This window comes from Chiloscyllium plagiosum, unplaced genomic scaffold (genome assembly GCF_037043375.1).
Source record: "Chiloscyllium plagiosum isolate Xiang-an unplaced genomic scaffold, Cpla_swu_hap1 HiC_scaffold_3, whole genome shotgun sequence".
NCBI classification, from domain to species: Eukaryota; Metazoa; Chordata; class Chondrichthyes; order Orectolobiformes; family Hemiscylliidae; genus Chiloscyllium; species Chiloscyllium plagiosum.
This window is the reverse complement of record NW_028270141.1, coordinates 20,826,703-20,854,218: the sequence shown is the minus strand read 5'-3', so window position 1 is coordinate 20,854,218 and position 27,516 is coordinate 20,826,703. Positions and strand designations below refer to the sequence as shown.

Genomic DNA, 27,516 nt, shown 5'->3' with positions numbered 1-27,516 from the left:
GTATCGTGTAGTGGTCCGGAATTAAAAGAGAAAACAGTGGTCCCATGACCAGCAGTATCTTTACTGTATCACTGTTCAGTAGTGCTCAGTTCACTTGCTAGTACTGAATCTCACTTTTCAGCAGGCTTTGGCTTCAGCTCCCATCTGTTGTAATATGAGTTTGTGTTTAACACTGCGATCAAGGTGTACCACTGGTGGGATCATTCTTATCGATCAATTGATTGATTGATTGTTGTCACATGTACCAAAATACAGTGAAAACTGTTACTTTGCACGCTATACAGGCAGATTATACCATGCAAAGTGCACCAGGGTAGCAGAACAGAGTGCAGAATACAGTGTTATAGCCACAGAGAAGGTGCCAATAGAGAGACAGAGATCATATTTGAGAGGTCTGTACAAAAGTCTGGAAACAGCAGGGAACAAGCTGCTCTTGAATCTGTTTAAATGTGTATTAGGAAACAATTTTAAATTGAATTTATTTTTCTCTGTCAAAATGGTTGCTGTAGACTTGCCCACACAAACTTTTGGATTTGATTCCCTTCAGTGTGGAAACAGGCCCTTCGGTCCAACAAGCCCACACCGACCCTCCGAAGAGTAACCCACCTAGATCCATTTCCCTCTGACTAATGCACCTAACACTATGGACAATTCACCTGACCTGCACATCTTTGGAATGTGGGAAGAAACCGGAGCACCCGGAGGAAACCCACACAGACACGGGGAGAATGTGCAAACTCCACACAGACAGTTGCCCAAGGCTGGAGTCAAACCTGGGATCCTGGCGCTGTGAGGCAGCAGTGCTAACCACCGAGTCACCGCGCTTAAATAAGTAAATCTTGTGCTATTCTCAATATGATTCCCTCCCTAAATCAATCCACACTTAAGTCCACAGGCAACAATGTGCATTTATAAATGAACAAATGAATCTGCTGGAAGGTTCTGAGGAAGGGTCATTGGGCCTGAAATGTTAACTCAGGTTTCTCTCCACGGATGTTGCCGGACCTGCTGAGCTTTGTCAGCAACTTCTGTTTTTGTTTGTGAAATAGATCTGCTCACTTGTACACAAATTAATGAATCATTTACTGCAGTTTTAAAAGGTTATGTATTTCTAAGTGAAATGGGTAACTTATGTTGAAATTTAACAGTCTGATGCTAGATATATGTTTTCCACAGTTCAAAGTTGCAACATTTTAATACTTTCAATTTGTGTTGGAATGAAGTTGAATCGTCAAAGTGTTTGTTTTTGTTCCTGTAAGTTTGCTACTACAAAATGCTTGTTCAACATTTCTATTCAGCTAATGAACAATAGCGTGAAGCTAACCCCAAATGGTAACAACCTTAGCCAAGCAACCGAGACTTTGATAAGATGCCAACTGGAGATGAGCAGCAAATTTGGAACTCCAAGTTCAGAGTGGTCTGAATTGGGACTAAATTCAAGCATTCCAAAACAATATTAATGTTGGCAGGTTATAACCAATTGGATCTGTTGCAAATGCAGAGCAATGACTTGCAGGTTTTGTGTTTCTGTTCTAAGGTAATGCTATATAATGTAAAACATATTTGTGTTAGTCTGCCTGGATAGTAGCACGTTCTTCTCGAAGGCAGAAGGCTGTTGGTTCGAACTGCATGCCTGGACGCGACACATCAGCCTGGCTGATATTTAGGAGGGTCCTGCACAGTAACAGGAAAAGATCCAATTTAAGCAAAAGCTTGGGAATTGTCCAGGTATTGTACTCATCGTGTACCATCCAACAATTTCATTGAGTGCTGTTAACTCGCCAATATCCTATTTCTGGTGGTGGGATCTTGCTATGTACCTATTGGTGGACTGTATACTTCCAAAAAAGGATTGCCTATGAAGTGCTTTGGTTTTGTCAAGTGGATGTTAAAAGTGTTACGCAAATTTGGATCTGATGAGATCATCAAAAGTATTCAAATAGAGGAGTCAATTGTGTTTTTCTGCTTCACCTGTGATCAATTTCTATAATTGTAATGGTAAAATGGAGATTTTAATGGTTTTGCAATGACTCTACACATTCTGTTTTGTAGCCATCTTGTGTAGAGTATCTGTTTGCCACATAGTCTTACGGAAAGAATATATCATCCAGTGATGGGAATACATCTGATAGCCTTGTAGTATGCTGAAAGCTACATAATTAATTTTTTGGATTGTCTAATGATAGGAATGTAAGTTATTGCTACATGGTCTAATCATAAGAATGCATGCGATTCACTATGGTTGGAATGGATTTAGTGACAGGAATCTGTGCAATTCCCATTGTGTCTACTACTGGGAATTTAAATGGCACTTTGTCAGTCCAGTAATAGGAATGCACGTGATTTTAGAGGGAAAATAGCAGGTTTATGATTTGACTATTTAAAAACACAATGGACACTGTTCCCTGACGGTATACTTGGAGTGAAGAGTGAAAGGTATGCAATTGATTCCCATGGCCAATTTATTATTGTTATTCCAACAAAAGGTTATAGACCAGAAACATTAACTCTGTTTCTCTGCACAGATTGAATATTTCCAGCAGATTCAGTATTTAGTCTGAGGTGGTTTTAATTCATAAACTTCAAATCCTTAATTTACATCTCAGCATTTTTGGATTGTCCACCTTTAAATTAATTTGCAATGCTGGCATTTGACAGCAGGTTATAGTCCAACAGGTCCTTCACCTGATGAAGGAGTACCACTCCGAAAGCTTGTGATTTCAAATAACCTGGTGTCACTTGACTTCTAACTTTGTCCATCCCAATCCATCACCAGCACCTCCACATCAGTGCTGGCATTAATAGTCATAATACATCAGCTGAAAACTTATCCTGCTAATTCTTTTCCTGAGCATTTCCAAATTCCACCGTGGATTTGTCTGATATCTCAGCCAAAGTTCAGATCTGTTCTAGGTTTTTTTATAGGTTTGGTGTCCCAGGCCTCTCTTACGAATGGTTCCTAAAATCAGGATTTACCATACCTGTTCTGCATTGTGTAATTGCCAGGTTTATGACGTAACTCGCATCATTTTGTGTCATGTGGATTTTATAGAAGGCAGAATGATCAATTCTCAAGATGTCACAAGCAACGCAATAAAAGCAATGAAGAACATTTATGCAGAACTTTTTTCTGGCTTCACCTCCAATGAAGTAGGAACTGAAGAACAGGAATAGGCCAGTTGGCCCATCAAGCCTGTCCCATGATTGAGTCAACTCTTCAATGCCTTTTAAACACACTTACCCCATAATCGTGTATGGCAGTAGGAATAAGAAATCTATCAATCTCTAAAGTTAACGTACTCAAAGACTGTGCTCCCACAGCCTTCTGGGTTAGAGAATTCCAAAGGGTCACAACACACTGAGTGAAGGAAATTCTTCACCTCAGAGACCTAAGTTGCATTCCCCTGAATTTTAAGATGTGTCTCCTAGTTCTAAACTCCTCAAACAGGGGAAATATTTGATATTTGAAATATTCTATCCCTTGAAGTATTTTGTAAGTTTCAATCAGATTCCCCTCATTCCTTGACATTCTGAAGAATGCAGGCCAGTTTATCCAATAGCTTTTCATAGGACAGTCCTGCCATCCCAGGGACAAGACTGGTGCCCTCCCTCTATGACGATAATAACTTTCCTGAGATAAGGAGACCTGAAATAGCTCCAAAGAGGCCGGTGTCCCATCACCAAGTCACCCTTTGTTAACATGTGGTGAGTCCTTGACACTGAACCAGCTCCCTCAGAGTCAGCTCTCAGAGTGAACAGAACCTCAGAGTCCCTTACCCCCACACTCCCACCTAACTGCGGTAGTGCTTATTTTTTCCCCAGCACCCATGGTGTGTGTGTGTGCAGGTGTGAGACACAGGGAGAGACACAAGGTGTATGAATCTTTATTCAGTTTCCACCACCAGGAAGATAGGAAAACACCCGAGTGGCCAGTAACAAGCAGTGCCCTTCACAAAAACACTCCTGTTTATATCTGTCAGTCAGACCTCCCTGATTGGACCAGATTAACATCAGGGAACTCATGTTCCATGATGTCCACCTGTCTGGTCTTGTTACAATCACTACAAAACCAAAACTGCATAAAATACTCCAGGTGTGGTCCAGCCAAGCTCCTATATAACTGAATAAGACTTCAGTACTCGTATACTCAAATCCTCTTGCAAATAAAGACTAACATTCCATTAGCCTTCCTAAGAGTTTGCTGCATATTAGCCTTCAGTGCCTCATCAACAAGTGGGCCCCTTGGTATATCTACACTTTCCAACCTCTCTGTTTCTCCTACCAAAGTGGATAAACTCACACTTTTCCACATTACGTTCCATCTGCCTTGTTCCTGCACATTCATTAATCCTGACCAAATCCTTTTGAAACTGCTTAGCATCTTCCTCACAACACACATTCCCACTTAGCTTTGATCATCTGCAAATTTGGAAATACTACATCTGGTCCCCAACTCCAAATCATTGATAGATATTGTGAACAGCTGGGGTAAAATTGCAGTAGCTCACTAGACACAGTCTGACAATGTGAGAATGACCTGTTTACTCATACTCTCTGTTTTCTGTTTGTTAGCCAATCAATACCAGTACATTACCCCCATCCCATGTGCTTTAAGGTTTTTTTTAACCAGCCTCCTGTAGGGAACTTTATCAACATCCTTTTGAAAATCTAACTATACTGCATCTATCTGCTCTGTTTTATCAAAATTGTTGGTAACATCTTCAAAAGAACTCCAAAAGATTCATCAAACACTAATGTACCATCTACAATTCCACACTGACTACCCAGCCAGATCATCATCAACTAGGTGGTTATTTATCCCATTCCTTATAATAAACACTTTCTTGACTACGGCTGTAAGGCGTACAGGTCTGTAATTCGTTCTTTTATGTCTCTCTCCATTCACAGTGTGATGATATTTGCTATTTTTCAATCTGCAGAAATCATTGAAGAAGCTATAGAACTTCTATTCTTAGTACTTCTTTGAATTGTAGTCACTGTTCCAGTATAGGGAAATGCAGTGACTAATTTATGTCCAAAAGCCTCGGGCGACTGTCTGTGTGGAGTTTTTGCACATTTTCCCCGTATCTGCGTGGGTTTCCTCTGGGTGCTCCGGTTTCCTCCCACAGTCCAAAAATGTGAGGGTCAGGTGAATCGGCCATGCTAAATTGCCCATAGTGTTAGGTACATCTGTCAGAGGGAAATGGGTCTGGGTTGGTTACTCTTCGGAGGGTCGGTGTGGACTTGTTGGGCTGGAGGGCCTGTTTCCACACTGTAGAGAATCTAATCTAATCTAACTTCAGAGTTTCCTAGTAACAAATGATAAGCAATGCAGCATTTCTTTGCAATGCAGTCGCAGTTCCAAGGTCCCACAAAAAGTAATGAGATAAATGACAGTGTAATTCTGTATTTACTGATGTTGTCGATCTCTTGGGTACATCTGAGAGGGCAGATGGGACCTCAGTTTAATGTTTAATTTGAAAATTATCACCTTTGAAAGTGCGGTAGTCCCATCGTTCTGTTCTGAGCTGTCAACCTAGGTTGTGTGCTGAAATCTCTGAGGTGACAGCTCTGCTATTGAGCAAAGGTTGGCTGGGAAAGAAAGTACAAAAGGCCAGAGTTAGTGGCAGGAAGCCTGTAAATGTGAGGGGATTGCTAAGCTAGGGGGCACACTCATAATGATAAGGACAGGGAGAAAGTTTTATTTGAATACAGAGAATCTGTACAAGGTCAGCAAGGGCAAGATGCAAACAGTCAGATTCTGAATAAAATGGAACTCACAGATAGTGAGAAAAATCAGGTCGAAATAGTAAAATGTAGAAGTAGGAAAAACATAAAGCAGGATTCCACTGGTTCAGAAGCCAAATGGGAGGAGCAGTTAAGAATGCTGATGAGATTTAAACAGATTCTCAATGAGTCCACTCAAGGATAGGATAGGGGGTTTTGGACCTTAGCCCTGAATCAGGTCTTGCATTCCAGTCCAGTCATTACCCAAGATGGGAATGCAATCACTGGTCAGGGATGAGAATCGAACTAAGGGTTAAAACAATGGCCTCATAGTACAACCAAATACCTCCCAAATCGTACATCCCCCTCCCCAACTCCCAACACAAACCTCACCGCGGTGGATTCCCAGAGAGAGGTGGAATTGAAGGGATTGATGAAAGGATAGGCAATTGATCAATCAAAAAGAGACAGGCATGTCAAGAATAAAGGCCTTTTGTTGTTCCTGAAACATCCAATATTCTGAACCCAGAATCAGTGTTTCTTTGGCTAAAATATTCGTTTATTCCTCAACACCATACTGTTTGGTTAAGCCAATGGCACAGAAAATACAGCTGTGAAGCAGGCTTGTATCAGCAGGAATGATAACTATCTTCATAATGCAAAACTGCTCATGCAGCTGGAACTAAACAACTAAACTATAGAAATTGTGTTCACATGTTCTGGACAATGATGTGCTATTAGTTCTTAACATAAGCATACCAAACACCATAGCGCAATGATTGGTCATCTAAACAAAGGGAGCTTCATTGAAGAATGTCATTTATAAATTACCTGCTGATCAATACTGGCCCAACTACCACACCACATTTTAACTTGCATGCTTACTGTGATAATGTGTACCAAGCAATTTTCATGCTTAGCAGTATGTTAATCAGTATGTTAAATCACTTGCACTGCAAAGCAATATCATAATGGACACCTCAGGAGGAGGCCAAGATGGATCATTTTGGAAATGCTTCAGCTTTATCTTTTGTACTGACATGCTCTTCCATCATCGAAGATGCAGTATTTATGGAGCCTCTTCCTCCAGTGAGTTGTTTGATTGTCCACCACCATTCATGAGCAGATGTGATGGGACTGCAGAAGTTAGATCTGATCCATTGGTTGCGAAATCACTTAGTTCTGTCTATCAGGTACTGCTTACACTGCTTGGCACACAAATAATCTTGTGTCTTCACCAGGTTGACATCTCACTATTAGTTATCCCAGATTCTGCTTTTGTTATGTCCACTTTCAGGCTTCATTCAACCACAGTTGATCCCCTGGAGTGATAGGAGAAAGTGAGGACTGCAGATGCTGCAGCTCAGAATCGAGAGTGTAGTGCTGGAAAAGCAGCTCCTCGGATACTGCCTGACCTGCTGTGCTTTTCCAGCACTACATTCTTCACCCCTGGTGTGATAGTTGAGTGGGGAATATGCTGGGCCATAAACATGTTAGAGTATAATTCTTCTGCTGTTGATGGCCCACAGTACCTTATGGATGCCCAGTTTTGTGTCACTAGATCACTTCAAAGTCTGTCCCATTTATTCTGTAATCATACAATCCCTACAGTAGGGAAGCAGGCCCTTTGGCCCACCGCAACCACACCTACCCTCTGTAAAGCATCCGACCCACACCCATCCTACCCCATCCCTATAACCCTGCATTTCCCATGGCTAATCCACCTAGCCTGCCCATCCCTGAACTCTACAAGGCAATTTAGCATGGCCAATCCACCTAACCTTCACGTCTTTGTAGAAATGGGGAGAATGTGCAAACTCCACACAGACAATAGGTCAAAGGTGGAATCAAAACTGGGCCCCTGCTGCTGTGAGGCATTAGTACTAACCACTGGACCACTGTGCCGCCAGTGTAACTGTGCCACAGAACACAATGTGAAGTATTATCGATGTGAAGTATTATCGATGTGAATTATTATCAATGTGAAGGCAGGACATTGTCTCTACAAGGACTGTCTGGTGATCACTCTTACCCATACTGTCAAGAACAGATGCATCTCCAGCTGTAGATTGGTGAGAATGAGGCCAGGTATGTTTTACCCTCTTGGTGGTTCCCTCACCACTAAGTCCTTTAAGATTCACCCTGCTCAGACAGTAATGCTGCTGCTGAGTCACTCTTGTTGGTGGACATTGAATGTGATGGTATACATTTTGTGCCCTTGCCAGTCTCAGTTCTCCTCAAGTGGTGTGCAACATGAAGGAACATTGATTCACCAGCAAGAGAACACAAGCAAAATGTGGTAATCAGCAGGAGGTTTCCTCACCCATTTTTGACTTGATGTCATGAAATTTTATGACACAATTGCTGGACCACTTCAGAAGGCAATTAAGTCTCAAGCACATTGCTATGGGTATGGAGTCATGAGTAGGCCAGACCAGGTAAGAACAACAGTTTATGCAATGTTATACAATCAATTTCAGAATTTGATTGAATTCAAATTCTACCATCTGTCATAGAGCAGAACGTTATTAGCCCAGTGACAATATCACTAAGACATCATGTGCTCAAGGGAGGCAATTATACTTTACTCTCCAAAATCTTCTTCCCCAATGGGTTCAATCATGTTTTAAGCCTTTCAGATACTTCTGGACAAAGATCCCACCCGGGTTCTAACATGGATTCAAACACAGCACCTGGTGTTGTGAGGCAGCAGTGCTAACAATTGACCCACCGTGCCACCCATGTGATAGGGCCACACAGGCATGTGATTGGGCATCATGGTGGCTCAGTGGTCAGCACTACTGCCTGACAGCACCAGGGCCCCAGGTTCGATTCCGCCCTTCGGCGATTGTCTGTTTGGAGATTGCACGTTCTCCCCATGTCTACATGGGTTTCCTCTGGGTGTTTTCTGGTTTCCTCCCACAGTCCAAAGATGTGCAGGTTAGCAGGATCGGCCATGCTAAATTGCCTATAGTGTCCAGGGATGTGCAGGCTGGATGGGAAATACAGCGGTTGTAAGAGGTGGCTATGGGTGGGGTGCTCTTTGGAGGACGGGTTTGGACTCATTGGGCCGAATGGCCTGCTTCCACACTGTAGTGGTTCTATGTCTCTATGATATGGATGGTGAGTGAAGTGAGTAGTCCAGAAAATATCAGCCACTAAGATGCCCTGGAAAGCCAGGATGGAGTCGGGATGGGATAGAGACAACTGAAACTGGCATAGGCAGTGGCTGGCAGTGATCTGCAAATGTGGATCTGTGAAGAGTAAGCTTGCACACATTGAACTAGCGTATAGCAATAAATAACAAAATGAAAAGGTGCATTTCTGGAGGCAGTCAGCTCTATTGTCCAACTTCTGTCTCAGGCACAAGCCTCGACACCAATACAAGAGTCTTTACCAGTCGGGCAAGTGCCACAGTTAACGTGGATGGTGTTTTGACAGCCATTTTAACAGCTGCAGCATAATTCTCGTTTCCCTCCCCCTCCTTTCACTCATGCACGACTTTACAATTATAAGAAAAAGAAAGCCCTCGGCTGTACTGGATTCATTCGAATTAAACAATCTCACCCATTACATCACTCATTCCTTTTTCAACTAATGTTATCATGGTATAAATAGAATATTACTATCTATCATGTCATAACATGCTGAACCGTAAAGAAAAATATGAAGTGCTTCACACGATCAGTCACTTCTAAAATGCAGTAACTGCTTCTACTTGGGTGAACACTGCATTACCAGTCACTGAAATGTAATTTTTTTTATTATTAACAACATACTGACTGAAAAATAATAGTAGATTTACTTCAGTAAGTCCAGGGCACATAGACTTGTCTTCAATATTCCTCAAGCACTAATGCACACTGACCTCAAAAGGAAATTGGAACTGACTGGCCTTTTCAAAAATTTGGAACACGTAAACTAAAACTATCTAAATCATCTACACATTTTCTTATTAATAGACAATTACAGATTTTAGCTGGATGAAGTCTGACTGGTAACAGTTCAAAGACTTGCTGGAGAACACTGATAAACTATTTCACTGACAAGGTTATTAAGGATTTGAAGTCAGAGAAAGATTTAGCATCCACTGAAAGGTTTCAAATAGATTTCTAGAGCTTAACACTCAAGCTGTTATGTCTACTTTCGTCAAGATAAGGTGTAAATTACATGTATTACCCAGTCTGCTAAGCCCATTTTCCCATTAAAATTAATGAAAATAAAAATAAATTGGCTCATTCCAAGGAAGGTACTCATGCACTGACACGTAAGTAATACACTGTCAGATATCATTCACAGTTGGGCTATCACTTTGGTGTAGTCCTGTTCTGTGGCTGAAACAAGGTAGACTCTTCAGAGATTGCCAAGGATAGACAAGCACGTACTTCTTAAGATTAGGGGAGATACAGAGGGGAATAATTAGAATGCAGATTGCCCTGTCAAGAAATAAGATCTCTTAAAACACAAGTGACAAATTTTCAAGGTTGCTGTGAGCAATCTTACTAACAAACAGGATACATTGGGGAATAATTTCTTCTACCTGCAATATATAATAAATACTTTATTAAGAGGGTACTGATTTCACTCAATCTCTTTAAATTCTCCATTGATGCTTTTAATTTTTCAGATGGATTTCCATCTGTGATTTTTCTGATTTTTCTCAGATTGCTAGAACCTGCCTCCATTTCAGGATTTCCTCAGAGTCTAATTGAGTTATATCATTTTCATCATTGACCCGCAGGTAGGTATGGGTATAATTCTTTATGCACACCATATCATATAAATTCCTGTTTGTACAATTTTAACATGGATTTTACATAGAAGGTCTATGATATTGCCAAAAGCCATGCAAACCCCAATCATCCAGAGGATATTGGATACTATTGACCACCACTATATTGTTGAACTGATAGTTGGAGGGCAGCCTCAGGAGCAGGTCACAGAGGGCAGCTGCCTGTGGCCAGGAGTCTGGTGGTACGCAGCTCACTCAGAACCTGTCACTGTGCAATGGCTCGAGTGAATTGGAATCAGATAATGATGTGCAATCCTGGAGTGGCTTGTGTGCTGTGAATCTAAGGGATGTATCCTGTATAGGGAAGCCTAACCCTACCCAGGAAAACAAAGCAGGGAGGATGTGCCAAGTGGTGGAAAATGAAGCAATAATTGACACCAATCATATGACTCCCAGAGACCCGATTGACCTGGATACCAAATCTTGCATCCAGTACAGATAAGAGGTTGAGAAGATCTTGTTTTGTAAATGTTGATAACATCCCAACCCTTACCATTTGCCCAGATCAGTAATGCGAAAAGAGAACTCTGCCACTGATGTAGATGCTGACATTCTACCCATACTGGTGGAATTGAACCGCTAATCATGGAACTGCTCAATACGTGATCACTGTGTTTAGGCTGGTGGGTTTCAAGCAGGAAAGGGTGCAACAGGACCTCCCGCAGAGAAAGGGAGGCTGGGAAAGGGAGCAGACAGACGAAGGATTCCTGGGCCCAATGGAACCCACAGAGCTTCATTCCATGTACATAGTATAAATAAAACCTTGCTTATTCTTAATTTCCTTTCATGTGTGTATTTGCCTGATGCTAGTGCATTAAAAAATCTCTACCTTTGGACCTTTTGGCCTTTTGTGTGTTGCAATATGGGCAGCACGGTGGCACAGTGGTTAGCACTGCTGCCTCACAGCACCAGAGACCTGGGTTCAATTCCTGCCTCAGGCAGCTATGTGTGTGGCGTTTGCACATTCTCCCTGTGTCTACATGGGTTTCCTTTGGGTGCTCAGGTTTCCTCCCACAGTCCAAAAATGTGCAGGTTAGGTGAATTGGCCATGCTAAATTGCCTGTAGTGTGAGGTGTAAGGGAATGGGTCTGGGTGGGTTGCTTTTTGGAGGGTCGGTGTGGACTTGTTCGGCTGAAGGGCCTGTTTCCACACTGTAAGTAATCTAACCTAATCATAAAATATAACAACTGATAGCTTTCGGGGTTCATCTTACAATTTTGACCTCTTTCGAATTGTCCAGTTATCTAAGGCAGTCATCTTTTATTCTGCAGTATGTACAACCCATATATTACTACAATTTTGCTTGTCAAAGCTAAACTAGGCTGGCAACCAACACAAGCTCCCCGCACCACATCCCCAGTGCCACCCACCCAGTACAATATGAAATAGGAAGGAGAAGTTGAACTTGAAGGAACAGATTCTGGATAAAGGTTAAAATAACATATTTCATGAGTTTGAACAACAATTTTCTCTATTGTTCTACAAGTCCCTACCATAGTGGATTACCATCTGCATGCAAAAGCTGGAAAGATGACTGAATATAAAGAAATGTATTTTGGGGAGTTTTTGTATTTGTCAGGGTACATTTATGAGTATTTTATGCAGATTTGTGCATTTTTCTCATCTGTACAAAGTCCCCTGAATCATAATTAAAAAAACAAATACTCTTCTGAGATCTGAATTCCTGATTACAGTAATACGCAGGACACTTCCTTGAATCTGCTCAGGCTTGGTCACAAGAATAGCAAGTGTGAGAAATGAAAATGGCACGTTAATGCAGTGAAAGTATTGATGGGTCAAATTCATAGCAGCTTAAAATTAATGTTATATCTGAGCTTTCATATGCAATTTATGTCTCGAGCGGTATAACCCTTTTTGTGAAACCTGTAGTACGTTGCGACTAAATGGTGCTGCCATCTGATTCACTTTGAAAGAGATTCCAGGAAGGAGGGTGGAGACGCAGTGTGTAAGTCTCAGTACAGTGGCTATGGCACTATGACACACAACAAGCTGATCCTGTGTTTTTGCTAACCTGAATCCCATGTCTATACAGGTTCCGAGATTGTTTAACTTCAGTAGACGTGTGAAGCCAGGTGAAACAGACTGTGATCACTGGGTGCTGCAGCTTCCTCCTGGCAGTCAAGAAATGTTACAATGGCAGTGAGAGCAAACATCTGCTGCATTTTGCACAATATGTCTGTGCCTCAGTATGTGAAAAAGTCCTCTGAGTTTTGGAGGAAATTGAAATTGCATTGTGTGCCAGGAGTGTAATTCCAGCAGTTTTAGCATTAACTAACACATCTCAAAAGAAGCAACAACAACACATTGTATTCATATAATGCCTTTAATGTAGTAAGATCTTCCAGGGTGCTTCAAAGCAGTATTATCAATCAAAATTTGTCACATCAGCCGAAGGAGATATTGACCTATTTAGCGGGTTTTGAGAAGATTTGTAGCTCAGGTTGGAGTTCTGGATATAACTTTGCTCACTGAACCGGAAGGTTTATTTTCAGATGTTTCGTCGCCATACCAGGTAAGATCTTCAGTGAGCCTCTGGTGAAGCTTTACTGGAGGCTCACTGGCGATGTTACCTAGTATGGTGATGAAATGTCTGAAAACGGAGCTTGTAGCACTGCGAGCAAACTTACATCCAATCTTGACCTAATTGCCACACTATTAATCCAGCGACCAAGATAATGTTCTGGGGTCCTACTCGAACCCCACTATGGCAGATGTTGAAGTTTGAATTCAAAAGAAAAATCTGTAAATTAAACCATGAAACCATTGTTGATTGTCGGGGGGCCTATATGTGACTCCAGATCCAGGCTTACTCTCAACCAATCTCTGGGCAATTAGGAGTGGATAATAAATGTTGGCAGAGCTGACAACACTCACATCCTATGAAGCAATTAAAAACAAAAATACTAGGACACATGACCAATAGCTGGGTCAAAGAGGTTAGGAGTAAAGAGAGATTCTGGGAGAGATTTCTAGGGATTAAGGCCTTGCCAGCTGAAGGCAACCCTACTGTTATTGAATAGTTCAAATCGTTGATGCACAGACATTATTGACAGTATATGGTTTGGAGTAGTTAGGTCATGGGAGACAGAGAGCACCATAGTCCAACATCCTTCATGGAAACAACTCTGTATTTAGTCTGAGTTCTTTTAAGTTCACTCACGGTATGTTAGATGTTGCTGACAGGGCCAGCATTTATTGGCCATTCCTGGTTGCCCTTAAGAAGATGTGCTTGCTTCTTAAGTAGCTGCAATCCATGTCCACACAATGACATCAGAGAGGAAGTTCCAGAATTTTGACCCAGTAAGACTGGAGAAACGGTAATAGATTTCCATGACAGGGTAGACAGAGGCTTGGAGAGCAACTTGCAAGAGGTAGTTTTCCTGTGTATCTGCCACCTTTGTCCTTCCAGGTGGCAGGATTCACGGATGTGGACTGTGCTATCTAAGGCGCTTGAATTTTAGCCAAAATTTGAATTTACTCAACCTGGGTGTTTAATGATTACATTGAAAAATGGAAAAAGTGAAGTATTTGTAAAATATTGAATTCTGACAACCCCTGTCCTCACTCACCCACACCAGCACTTCAATCTCAAAAATCGCATACAAAATTATTAAAGTGTGATAACCCATTTATACAGTAAAGGAATTTGGAGGGTGAGACACTCTCTGGGTGCATATTAATTCAGTCATTTTCTGCAACATTAGAATAATGAATTGAAAGTAGGTGGGGGCCTCCCCAACCTATTTCCTGTCAAAAGAAAATTCTTCTAATAATCTGTCCTTCAGCGTTGATCAAGTGCTTGTGGTTAACTTTGTTGAAAACCTACCAAAAAGTAGAGTAAGCATTTTAGAAATTTCCCAGATATACTTAGCTCTGGAGGCTGATTTTAGAGGTTTGTCTTGTTGAGGTGGTGCCTTTCCTGTCAGGTGTGGATATATGAAAATAAGGCAGGCACCCTGCCAGAAGTGTGAATGTGGAAAGTTTCTTTGTATTTTACTTTTACAATAAATATAAGCTGAGAGCTGGATGAGTAAACTGTTTACTTTTGGCACTGAGTTTGACATTTTCTTGCACTTGAAGCGCTCTGTCCAACCATAAGAATGCCAAATGAAATAAATTTGAACAGTTCCGTCTACTCCTAATGGTGTGAGTCCACAGTAGTAAGGCCCTAAATTGACATGGTCACTGAAGGCCACAGACATGCTTGGTATGAAAGCAGCAATAATACCATCAGACTGTGAACCCACTTCCATTTCTTCCCTTTCTTTTAGCTTTACTTGTTACATTCTCTGTCCCCTTCCCCCACCTCTCCAATGGGACTATCTGTCCTTTCCTGTTTGGCAGTTAGACTCACCAGTGTTCTGCTGTTGTCGCATTCTGAACACTTAATCTGCTCTGTCAGCAGGCTCCAAACCCCAGCACTCCACCTCTCCGCATCCCCCCCCCCCCCCCCCCGAGCCCTGACTATTGCATTAATTCTATCCCCTGCCCCCTCCACACTTCATGTCAACTCTGATGTGGAGTCACCTAGACTCAAACATTAGCTTTCTCTCTCTCTCCACGGACGCTGTCTGACCCATTGTGATTTCCAGCCCTTTTTTGATTTCAGTGACAGCAGCAATAACCAGTCAGGGGTTAGTCCTCTAAGTTACCTAGTCTTACTGGGACATTGCAAAGACAACTTTTGGCTGGACTTTTCCGAACACGGTAATAATTATTTGAGGTCACTGGGAGGTTAACACAAAGAGGATGATTCTAACTTAACTCACACCTCAAGAAAAGGAGGAGGTGAGGTGCATTTCTGGTTCTGTGTCCTTTCTCATCTCCCTCTCCAATGAGCTTCTGTGAAGTTATATTGGTTGGGATGTAAATGCTGCATCTAATCTCATGTATTCCAGCCTGCAAATTGGATGAAAAATTATCCTCAAAATATTTTCCCTCTGTCAGCATCATTTCTGTTAACGAGTACATGAAGCATGTGTGGAAAAGTAAACTCAATAGTTCTAACTGCTGTTAATTAATAAGTAGGAAAGTAAGTTGTGAGTAGGAAAGTAAGTAAGTAAGGAGGCATCAAAGGAATACAGAGAGTGGGCAAGGTTTTGGCAAATGGAGCACAATGTGAGAAAGTGAGATTGTCCATGTTGGAAAGAATAAAAAATAAGCAAATCATCTTAATGTTGGATGAAGTTGAGACACACTGTGTTCGAGGTGTACTGGTGCATTAATCGCAAAAGATTAGTATGCATATACAACAAATAATTAGATTCAGATTTAGATTTAGGCTTTATTGTCACATGCAGTCAAGTATGGGGTACAGTGAGAAGAGTACAATGTTGCCACACATCGTGCCATCTTCGGTACAAAGTACCCAGGTACAAAATCTTGGTGAAAGAAGTAGAAAAATAAAGAAATAAGTTGAAGAGTTCAACCGTATAGTTTTCTTAGTATAAAAGTAGAAAAATAATGAAATAAGGTTAAAATGTCAAGCATTTCAGCCCTCCTTTAAGCCATGGGTCTGCAAACGCCCCAACTGTGGCTCAGTGGTTAGCACTGCTGCCTCGCAGCGCCAGGGACCCAGGTTCAATTCCAGCCTCGAACAACTGTCTGTGTGGAGTTTGTACATTCTCCACGTGTCTGTGTGGGTTTCCTCCGGGTGCTCTGGTTTCCTCCCACATTCCAAAGATTGCGCATAGTGATATGTGCATTAGTAGGGAGCAGGTGAATAGATCTGGGTGGGTTACTCTTCAGAGGGTCGGTGTGGACTTGTTGGATCGAATAGCCTGTTTCGTCACTGTAGGGAATCTAATCTAATCTGAAAACTGGGCTTTCCCCAATAGGTCTTGCTGTCCCCGTGCGAGTCATGCTTTCACCCACACTGGGCTAAAACCTGCCTGTGCTCGCCAGCTGCCTTCATCACCAATCACTGCTGACTTCCACCCCAGCGGCCGCTCACAAGGCTATGGCCCTGACCACCACTGCCACCATCTTTCGTCACCGCTGCCTCATCACTGACCGTCACTGCCGTGATTAGGGCTCATGTTGGGCCTCAGCTGCTGCCACACTCCGTTGCTGTGTTAGCTGCCTGGTTGCAGAGTCCCACTCCAGATATCGATGAAGCCGCAATGCTGCCAACCCTGATAGGTTGTGGACTGTTACTATTAATTGAAAATGAAATTAAATACAACTGTAACAAAGTTATGATTCAGTTATACATGACACCAATGTGATCACAACTGGACTTAGAGTCATAGAGTAGTAGACATGTACAGCCCTTCGATCCAACTAGTCCATGCCGACCAGATATCCTAAATTAATCAAGCTCCATTTGCCAGCATTTAGTCCATATCCCTCTAAACCCTTACTATTCAAATATCCATTCAGATGCATTTTAAATGTTGTAATTGTACTAGTCTCCACCACTTCCTCTGGCAGCTCATTCCATACACTTACCACTCTCTGTATGAAAAATTTGCCCCTTAGGTCTCTTTTATATCTTTCCCCTCTCATCCTAAACCTGTGCCCTCCAGTTCTGGACTCCCCCACCCTATTCATGTCTCTCATGATTTTATAAACCTCTATAAGGTCACCCCTCAGCCTCCGATGCTCTAGGGAAAGCAGCCCCAACCTATTCAGCCTCTCCCTATAGCTCAAATCCTTTAACCCCTGCAACATCGTTGTAAATCTTTACAGAACCCTTTCACATTTCACAACATCTTTCCAATAGGAAGGAGACCAGAATTGCATGCAATATTCCGAAAGTGGCTTAACCAATGTCCTGCACAGCCACAACATGACCTCCCAACTCCTATAGTCAACACTCTGACCATAAAGGAAAGCATAACTAAATGCCTTCTTCACTATCCTTCTTCATTATTCTATCTACCTTCGACTTTACTTTCAAGGAATTATGAACCTGTACTCCAAGGTCTCTTTGTTCAGCAACACTCCCTCGGACCTCACCATTAAGTGTATAAGTCCTACTGTGATTTGCTTTCTCAAAATGCAGCACCTCGCATTTATCTAAATTAAACTCCATCTGCCGCTCCTCAGCCCATTGGCCCATCTGATCAAGATCCTGTTTTATTCTGGGGTAACCTTCTTTACTGTTCACTACACCTCCAATTTTGATGTCATCTGCAAACTTACTAACTATACCTCTTATGTTCACATCCAAATCGTTTATATAAATGACAAAAAGTAGTGGACCCAGCACCGATCCTTGTGGCACTCCACTGGTCACAGGCCTCCAGTCTGAAAAACACCCCCCCACCACCACCACCCTCTGTCTTCTACCTTTGAGCCATTTCTATATCCAAATGGCTAGTTCACCCTGTATTCCGTGAGATCTAACCTTGCTAACCAGTCTCCAATGGGGAACCTTGTCGAACGCCTTACTGGAGTCCATATAGATCACGTTCACCACTCTGCCGTCATCAATCCTCTTTGTTACTTCTTCAAAAAACTCAATCAAGTGTGTGAGACATGATTCCCACACATAAAGCTGTGCTGACTACCCTTAATCAGTCATTGCTTTTCCAAATACATGTAAATCCTGACCCTCAGGATTCCCTCCAACAACTTGCTTACCACTGACATCAGGCTCACTGGTTTATAGTTCCGTGGTATGTCCTTACCAACCTTCTTAAACAGTGGCACCACGTCAGCCAACTTCAAGTCTTCCAGCACCTCACCTGTGACTATCGAAAATGCAAATATCTCAGTAAGGAGCCCAGCAATCATTTCCCTCACTTCCCACAGAGTTCTAAGGTACACCTGATCAGGTTCTTGGGATCTATCCACTTTTATGCATTTCAAGACATCCAGCACCTCCTCTTCTGTAATATGGACATTTTTCAAGATGTCACCATCTATTTCCACACATTCTATATCTTCCATGATCTTTTCTTCAGTAAACACTGATGCAGAATACTCGTTTAGTATCTCCCCCATCTCCTGCGGCTCCACACATAGTCTGCTTTGCTGATCTTTAAGGGGCCCTATTCTCTCCCTAGTTATCCTTTGGACTTCAATGTACAGCATTGTTCGCCTGCATTGGAAACATTTCAGAAACTTTTTATGAGACTATTACCTGGAATGAGTGCTGTTGTATTACTGCTCAGATCTCAAAAAGACACGATACAGTTCAGACAGTTAAATGAGGCATTGGTCTGGGTGAGATTCTCTTTGGAGGGTTAGTGTGGACTTGTTGGGCCAAATGGCCTGTTTCTACACTGTAGGGATTCTATAATAATAATAAAAAGCAGGATGGAGGGGCTAGTGGCCTATTCTTGATCTTACATTTGTAACTTTATCAGATTTGTGTAAAGAATTGAAATTAATGTAAATGCTGCCAGAGGAAGTGGTGGAGTCTGGTACAATTACAACATTTAAAAGGCATTGAGATGGATATATGAATCAGAAGGGTTTAGAGGGATATGGGCCAAGTGTTGGCAAATGGGACTAGCTTAATTTGTGATATCTGGTCAGCATGGACGAGTTGGACTGAAGTGTCTGTTTCCGTGCTGTACATCTCTATGACTCTATTTCTGCAAAGTATCAACCAATAAAAATCAAATGCTAAGCCAAAAAAGTGGATTGTTTTTAACTGTCAAAAGTAACCTGGTAATATTGTAAACATGAATGTGATAATCCTTCAAGTTTTACATGTTAAAATGGTGAAGAAAATGCATGGAGTAAAAAATAGGTAACATTATGTTCACACTTTTTCTCTCTTATGTCACCTGTTCATGGGCCAAACAACAGGTCAGCAGCACAATCTCACATGAAAATAGTATTGTTTGCCTATGAGTTCATTTCACCATCGGCTGAATTGTTGCATGTTGTATGCCATCTCACTACTCTAATGAAGGTTGATGCCACCATTCGGTTTAAGCATAGGAAAGGCAGGACCTGCTTGGTCTACTGCAGTGGACAAAAATACTTCCTGGTCTAACTAGAAGACTCTCTTGTAGTTAAAAAGATTTAGTTTACAGTGAGATCACAGTGGGTCAGGAAGCATCCATGGAGAGAGAGCAAGCTAATGTTTCTAATCTAGATGACTCTTCATCAGAATTGACATGAAGTATGGAAAAGGCAGCATTTATGCTATAGTGTGGAGGGTGTGTAGAAGGTGGAGTGTTGGGGAAGAAAGGATGTTGATAGTTCAGATAAAGTAATCAGAATGTGAGAATGGCAGAACAATAGTGTGTCTGACTGCGAGGCTGGAGAGCAACAGGCAGTCGTACTGGAGTGGGGGGGAAGGGAACGAGGACATGGAGACAGAATGTAGCAAGTAAAGGTAAAAGAAAGGGAAGGAATGGAAGTGGGTTCACGATTTGAAGGTGTTGAACTGAATGTTAAGTCCAGAATGTTGTAAAGATTTTTGCAATAATTGTTGATCGTTCCACAATCACCAACACTGAGACTAGCTTTCAATTCCAGATTTAAATATTTGAAGGTAATTTCACCAACCACCACGATGAGATTTGAACCCATGACCAGAGTTTGTACATTCTCCCTGTGTCTGCGTGGGTTTTTCCTTCAGGTGGTCCAGTTTCCTCCTACAATCCAAAGGTGTGTGGGTCAGGTCAATTGATCATGCTAAATTGCCCATTGTGTTCTTCGAGGTGAATATAGAGTTGGGGAATGGGGCTGAGTGGTTTACTCTTTGGAGGTTCAGTGTAGGCATTTTGGACCAAATGGTCTGTTTCCATACTGTAGGAAATCGAATAGAACCCCTACAGTATGGAAACAGGTCATTGACCCCACAAGTCCACACCAACCCTCTGAAGAGTACCCCAGCAGGCCCATTCCCCTACCTTATATTTCCCCTAACTAATGCACCTAACCTGCAGATCCCTGAACACTATGGGCAATTCACCTAACTTGCACATCTTTGGATTGTGGGAGGAAACCCATGCAGACACAGAGAGAATGTGCAAACTCCACACAGATGGTTGTCCAAGGCTGGAATTGAACCCGGGCCCCGGGCACCGTGAAGCAGCAGTGCTAACCACTATGCCATCATGCCATCTTCATAGACTTATTTCCCTATCATCCTCCAAGCTAGCAAACAGCTTTAGAACTTGAATTTCTTCTGATTCTGACATATTTTATAGGCCATAACCTTTCAGCACAGCTCTGGTCACCATGCTTTCACTCTCCTGTGGCCTATACTCTGGCATTCTCACCCTAAAACCCTCCACCTCTGCTCCACTCCCTCCTGCTCTAACACCATCTAGAAGCCAATATCTTTACCAACCTTCTTAACAGCTTCTTAGCCTGACAACGATTTTCTGATTATACCTATGAAGTGCCATTATGTGTTCTTCTACAGTGAAGGTGCTTTTTAAGTGCAAGTTGTTGAAGTGAGGTAACAGAAAGTGATGTGTTGGTCACTATTTATAAGATAAATGAATACGGCAAACTGTCAGCAAACTGAAACAAAGGAAAACCGATACAAATTAGTATACTTAGAACTGGTAACAAGGAACTACCACATGCCAGATGGTTGAACGGGTGGACTTTTGTGGAAAAGCTAATACGGAATAATGGGCATCTTCTATATTTACTTTGTGCTTTCCATTTCAATCTCAGAGCTTCCATCTCAAAATGCTGACTTGCTGATAGAATTTATAATATCATTTGTACCCCCATGAGTTTTATGGTTTGTAATCACTCACTGGCATTCATTATTCACTAACTAATAAGACACACTGACTAAATGTGCTATGTGCCAGAAATTGGTTATTGATTTTCGTTTTATGAAGTTGTAATGATATCACGGTTTTTAATCTGGACGTCATCAGGTCAAATACACAAAGCTCAAGGAATAGCAAAAAATCCATATGATTAGCTTAGTGTCAGCATAGAATCATAATGCACCATAAGAGGCCCTTTGGCCTGTTGTGTGTTGCTGACTCTTTGAAAGAGCTTCGGTGTTATTTCCACTCTCCCTGGTCTTTCTCCAAGGCTTTGCAATTTTTTCCTTTGTATTATATCATATGTAGCTGAAGGAAGATATTGGCATCTATGTAGGTTTAAATTCTATAGACTAAAAATATGATAAAGCCTGATAAACCGATCTGTCAGAGATGGGATCACAATGTACACAAATTGCTCCTTCTTGCTCATTTCGATGACAGTGATATAGACCCAGCACGAAACGCACTGCTGAATGGCTTCAGCTTTGTATGAGACTAGCATTATTCAAAATTCGATGACGTATTTTAAAGGCAGCTTGCATCTTCAGAGGGGTGTATGTTGACTGTAGCAATTCATTCAGGTAGCTGGGGAATGCATTAGCAGAAGGATTCAAGCTGACTAAGGCAATCCAGAGAGAGTGCTGGGTTCTTGGATTAAGTACTGGGGAAGTTGCAAGAAGGAGAAAGATCATCTTTCTGCAGTGAGCGATGAGGGCCTCAGACAGACACAGAATGGAAGCACATAGCCATGGAGGTCAATGCTCGAATTCTGGTGTCAAGGACCTGAATCTAGCACTGGATAAGGTGGAATGACCACATATAAGCAGTCAAAATCAGTGAAGGCATCTTCAAATTATATATTCCTGTGAAAGAGGCTAAGGGCTGAAGTATGAGAGATGGGTCGGATCTGGCTGAGGGCCTTGTCAATCATGGTGCTGGGGAAATCTCGGTTGAGGAATAAGGTGGACATTTCCGAGACTCCTTTGTCGAAGTTGGCAGCATCAGAACCAATGTGTCAGACATGGAAGAATGGGCAAAATGAAATAGCGTCTTTATTGGAAGCAGGGTGCAAGGATGTATAGTTAAGGTAACTATGGGAGTCAGTGTGTTTGTAATGTATATTGGCCAACCTATCCCCAGAAATGGAATCAGAGATGTCGAGGAAGACATGCGAGGAATCAGAGATGGAGCAGATGAAGATGGGAGTGGGGTGAAATTGGAAGCAAAATCGACAAACTTTTCCAATTCCAGGCGAGATAGGGAAGCAGCACCAATGATGTCATTGATATTCTGGAGAAAGAGTTGTGTGGGCTGGGGGGCCAGAGTAGGACTGGAACAAGAAATGTTCTGCACACCCCAGAAAGAGACAGGCATAAATAGGACCCGTATGGCAACCCATGGCCACACCGTTGACCTGAAGAAAATTAGAGGAGTTAAAAGAGAGGTTGCTGAGGGTGAGGATGAACTCGATTTTGTGGAGGAGGGTAGTGGTGGATGAGGACAGTTCAGGCCTTTATTCCCAGGAGGAAGTGGAGAGCCCTGAGGGCTGAATGGAGGTTTCATCTTTCCATTTTTATTCATCTGATCTAGCTCACACTTACATGCCCATCACTGTGATAAGCTTCATTCCCAATCTCACAGTTACTACTTGCTGCCGACTATTCAGCTAAGGCAATCACATCGTCTGAACTCATTGCAACACACTGACATCTTAATTTTCTTCTTACAGGACAAGGTGACCCATAATAAATGCTAGCATGGGCATCATCTGGCACGGGGGCAGCCCAGTGGAGATGATAATGTTGGATATAATGGGAGTAGCCATCACCAAACAAAGCAGATTCAGAAGTCATCCATGATGTTGGTATGTTCTTGCTTTATGCATCTTTTTAAATCCAACCACCCTTATCCCACAGTTAGGTACAATGCTTAAAGTACAGGCAGTATAACCATGCACCTTCAGCTTTCCACACACACAGTCCCTTTCTTCCCCAAACAGGTATTTATAAGCATCAGAAGCTGCCTTACCAACCCTGGTAATAAAGATGAAAGCCTGGATTAAAGGCAGATCTCTGGAGAAGAAACACCATAACTTTACCAGATATTCACAGTCACCAGCTCAGATAGTGGCATTGCATGTACGGTAGAAAGGCAGGAGACAGTATCTAGTGAGTCCCAAAGTCAAATTCCTAGATGATCCCGGCAGTAGAACCATCAGCATGAGGATGATTGTAGGAACAGTGGTGAGAGCCATCATCCAAATGTTCAGTGGGCACATCTTGTGAACTGACAGCAATGCATGGTTCAGTATGGCTTGAAGATAGGGAGAAGACCTGAGTAGTGCAGAAATGACAAAGATGTTATTGCTCCCGAAATTTCAGGAATTCACCAAAACTGAATATTCAAGGAAACTTTTGATTCTTTTCTGTTCTGATATACCTCCCAATGTGGTGACTGCAGAGATACCTGCATTGTTGATGAGTTCCTGCATAATTGAGAATCTTGATGTCCTTGGTAAAGCCTCATGCCTGCTCCTCCAGCACCTCTCTATTTCAGGAGAAGACAATTAAGTCCCCTACCTCGGCCTAGCTGCTCTCCATTATCCCTTGATTGTTATGATAGAACATGGGAAGAGTGCACTATCATTCTCTAGTCCCACTACTCCACAGGACACAACAGAAAGTTAATTGCTTTACCCAGTTCCCCAAATGACCAATCATAAATGCTCTCTACATTAGACTGCAAAAAACAGATCATTCAACCAGGTTTCTTCAATAAACACAAAATTATTGATTTGCTGTAAAATAAAACTTATTCCAAGAAATGTGGAGTCGCAGGTAGATAGGATAGTGAAGAAGATGTTTGATAAGCTTTCCTTTATTGGTCAGAGCATCATGTATAGGAGTTGGGAGGCCATGTTGCGGCTATACAGGACTTTGGTTTGGCCACTTTTGGAATATTGTGTACAATTCTAGTCTCCCTCCTATCGGAAGGGTGTTGTGAAACTTGAAAGGGTTCAGAAAACATTTACAAGGATGTTGCCAGGGCTGGAGGGTCTGGGCTTTAGGGAGAGGCTGAATAGGTTGGGGCTGTTTTCTCTGGAGCATCAGAGGCTGAGGGCTGACCTTACAGAGGTTTATAAAATCATGGGGGGTATGGATAGGATAAATAGACAAGGTCTTTTCCCTGGGATCAGGGAGTCCAGAACTGGAGGGCATAGGTTTAGGGTGAGAGGGGAAAGATATAAAAGGGACCTAAGGGACAGCTATTTCACACAGAGGGTGATGTGTATATGGAATGAGCTGCCAGATGAAGTGGTGGAGGGTGGTACAATTGCAACATTTAAAAGGTATCTGGATGGGTATATGAATAGGAAGGATTTAGAGGGATATGGGCCAAGTGCTGGCAAATGGGATTAAATCAGTTTAGGATATCAGTTGGATGAAGGGTCTGTTTCTGTGCTGTATATCTCCATGACTCTATGAGTCTAAGATGCAGAGTACCTAACACACACTGTTTGTAATATTAAAACACAAATATTTCTCTGTCTAAATAATCTCAAAAGCACACATACCTAGAAAAGAGGGGGTGTGGGGGGGGAGGAGGGGGGTAAAACTGACTACGTTGTGCACAGATTGATTTTGAGAAAAAAACATTTTCAGCCAATAAATCGTAGTTCTTGAAGACAAATAGGATAAGGTGTGCAATGTTTGGACAGATTTCGGCTTGGCGTTCATGCACAGGGGAATAGGTGTTGCCAATATAGTCAGTCGAATCTTGGTGCGTGCAACTTGCTGAGGGGACAGTGTTGAGAATTCTCTCAGTTGGTCATTAAAAGGACAATTTCTCACAGGATTCACCATGAAGGTGCTAAAGAAATAGGAGGCATGAGCTGAGCAGTTCTTTTACATCAGCAATCCTCCCCATCTGAAAATGAAAATCTAAAGTCACCTTCAAACCGCAATGTCTGTTTGACAGAACTGCCATTAAACCCAGTTATAAAAATAGCTTTCCATGAAATAAGTTCAAGAATCCAGAAACTGCAATTGTCTGGAAATTTCTTGTTTGAAAAAAAAGCTCCAATAAGACATTCGTTGATAATTTTAAAAAGAAATTCAACGTATCGCCACAATCCTTCAAATTCAAGTCCCTAAAATGATTAGCTGTGGAGGCACCAGAATTCTGAGGCGCTGATGGACAGCAAACTGCAATATGTTGGTGATGTCTCCAGCCCCTATCTGGTATAAACTGCTGGCATAAAGGCTCAAGGTCAAAATGGCTTTGGCAACCACTGGTAATGTCATTATCTCCCTGCTCGCCAACTGTACCTCCTTGGCAAAGTGCACCTCTCCTTCTGCTTCAGTTACGTCAGCATCACAGACTGATAACCAGCTTCTGCCAACAGATGCATGAGCTGGTTGTCCTGTTTTAACTGGAAATAACCTCAAAACAATGAGTCTTGACATTGACATCAAGTCATGGCGCTGTGCTAATTTCCTTTTGGCAGCTTGTTTCATGGTGGGACATTGTGGGTGAGGTGCAGTCAGGACAAATGCTCACTGAAGACCCTGTGTATCCAAGAACACTTGCTGAGACCCTTCCTCCTCCCCCTGCCTCCATGAGAAAATTGTGAGCTGCAGCCCAATACCATTCTCACCTCCTGACTTCCCACACCACACTCACATCTACGAGGCACAAGTCAGGAGTGTGATGGAATATTTCCCACTTGCATGGTTGTGGAGATCCATTGAATGCTCAAGGAATTTGACATCATCCAAGGCAAAGCAGCCTGCTTGATCAAACCTTCATCATTCTCTCCCTCTAGTACCATGCACAGTGACAGCAGTGTGCCTGATATATGGGATGCAGGAACTCACCCAAGGCTTCTTCCAAACCTAGGACCACTACTTCCACGAATGACAGGGGCAACAGATGCAGGAGAACGTTATAAACTACAAGTTCCTCTCTAACCCTCACACCATCCGGATTTAGAACTACATCACCATTCTTTCACTGACAGTGTGTCAAAATCCTGGAATCAGAATTATGGGGTTCCCTGCAATTCATGAACTCTAGATGTTCAAAAAGACAGTTCTCTACTAGCTTCTCAATAGCAATTAGGACAGTAAATGCTGGCCACATCTTGAGAAAGGACGTAAGAAGAAAAATCACTGTTCTTTCAGCATGGCTGGGTCACGATTCTTTAACAGCCTCCCTAACATAACGTGAGTGCCCTTACCACACATCGATGACAGAAGTTCAAGAACATAGCTCATCACCTTCTCAAATATAGTTAGGAATTGGCAATAAATGTTAGCCCAGCCAGCTACACCCATCTACCCTGAATAAATTAAAATAAATGGCAGACCAGGCAAGAATATTGAGTATGGACTGGTGTCAAGATCTGCCCATTCAGCCCATGTCCAGCTACACAGGAGATAATGTTGATGTCATGCTCCAGAGCATGTTAATTGCTATTGACCATGCCTTGAAAAGCCAGGAGCAGACACCATGTTGTTATTTGTTTGAATTGGTGAACTACACAGTTAGTGGAGCTGAATTTTGCAGCTGATTTCTATAAGGTGCATTCCAAGCAGTTTAATGTACCTTCTAGCTCCACACAAATCCCTTGTTACTTAGGGTAAATTTGCGTGAAATATCGACGTTAGATCTCAAGCAGAGGCTCTCACTCTTAGCCTCAATTCCAACCTTGCTCCCTGCTATCTCTCATTACTCTTCTCCCTTCTCCCACATTAAAACGTAACAGGATCCCTGAATCATTTCTCCAACTCATCAACACCAAGTACCTGCAGTAAGAGCAGAAATTCATGACTGAGCCCATTGACTGCGTTAATGGGAAATAACTGAGTTTTGTGAGAAGCCTGAAGCATGTTAACCACAGTGGGTAACATCTGTCCTACATTACAACTTGATACCCCTCATGGAATGCATCTATACAGAAAATCACAAGACCATCTATAATTCCTTGGTGTGTAGTGATCATTCAGGAACTAATAAAGGCACATGCAGCAATTTTTGTTAATGTTTGAAAGGCAAACAGATTTTATAGAAATTAAAACATGCTCCACAAATCAAACATGATGCTGAAGTACACTCTTACAATTCTGTTAAAGAAAAAAATTGTAAAACGCTACCTCAATAATTTCAGACAATAAATTCACTGTCATATTAACAATAATCAATTTTTATGATTTAATGTGATCATATGTTCACACTATGCCTTCCTTATAATATAAAAGTTGTTATTTAAAT

General features: G+C 42.1%; 1 long non-coding RNA gene across 2 annotated transcripts in view; it reads right to left on the bottom strand.

Annotated features, from left to right (window-relative positions):
- Positions 1 to 15,804: 15,804 nt before the first annotated feature.
- Positions 15,805 to 27,516, bottom strand: part of LOC148150532 (uncharacterized) — a 28,840-nt gene continuing 17,128 nt past the window's right edge. Inside the window, exons 2-4 of one of the 2 annotated variants that reach the window (XR_015751780.1) lie at positions 23,272 to 23,576; positions 16,554 to 16,695; positions 15,805 to 15,921 (exon numbers count right to left, since the gene is read on the bottom strand). This is a non-coding gene — a long non-coding RNA (uncharacterized LOC148150532). The remainder of the gene's footprint in view (positions 15,922 to 16,553; positions 16,696 to 23,271; positions 23,577 to 27,516) is intronic. The other variant, XR_015751781.1, reaches the window with a different exon arrangement.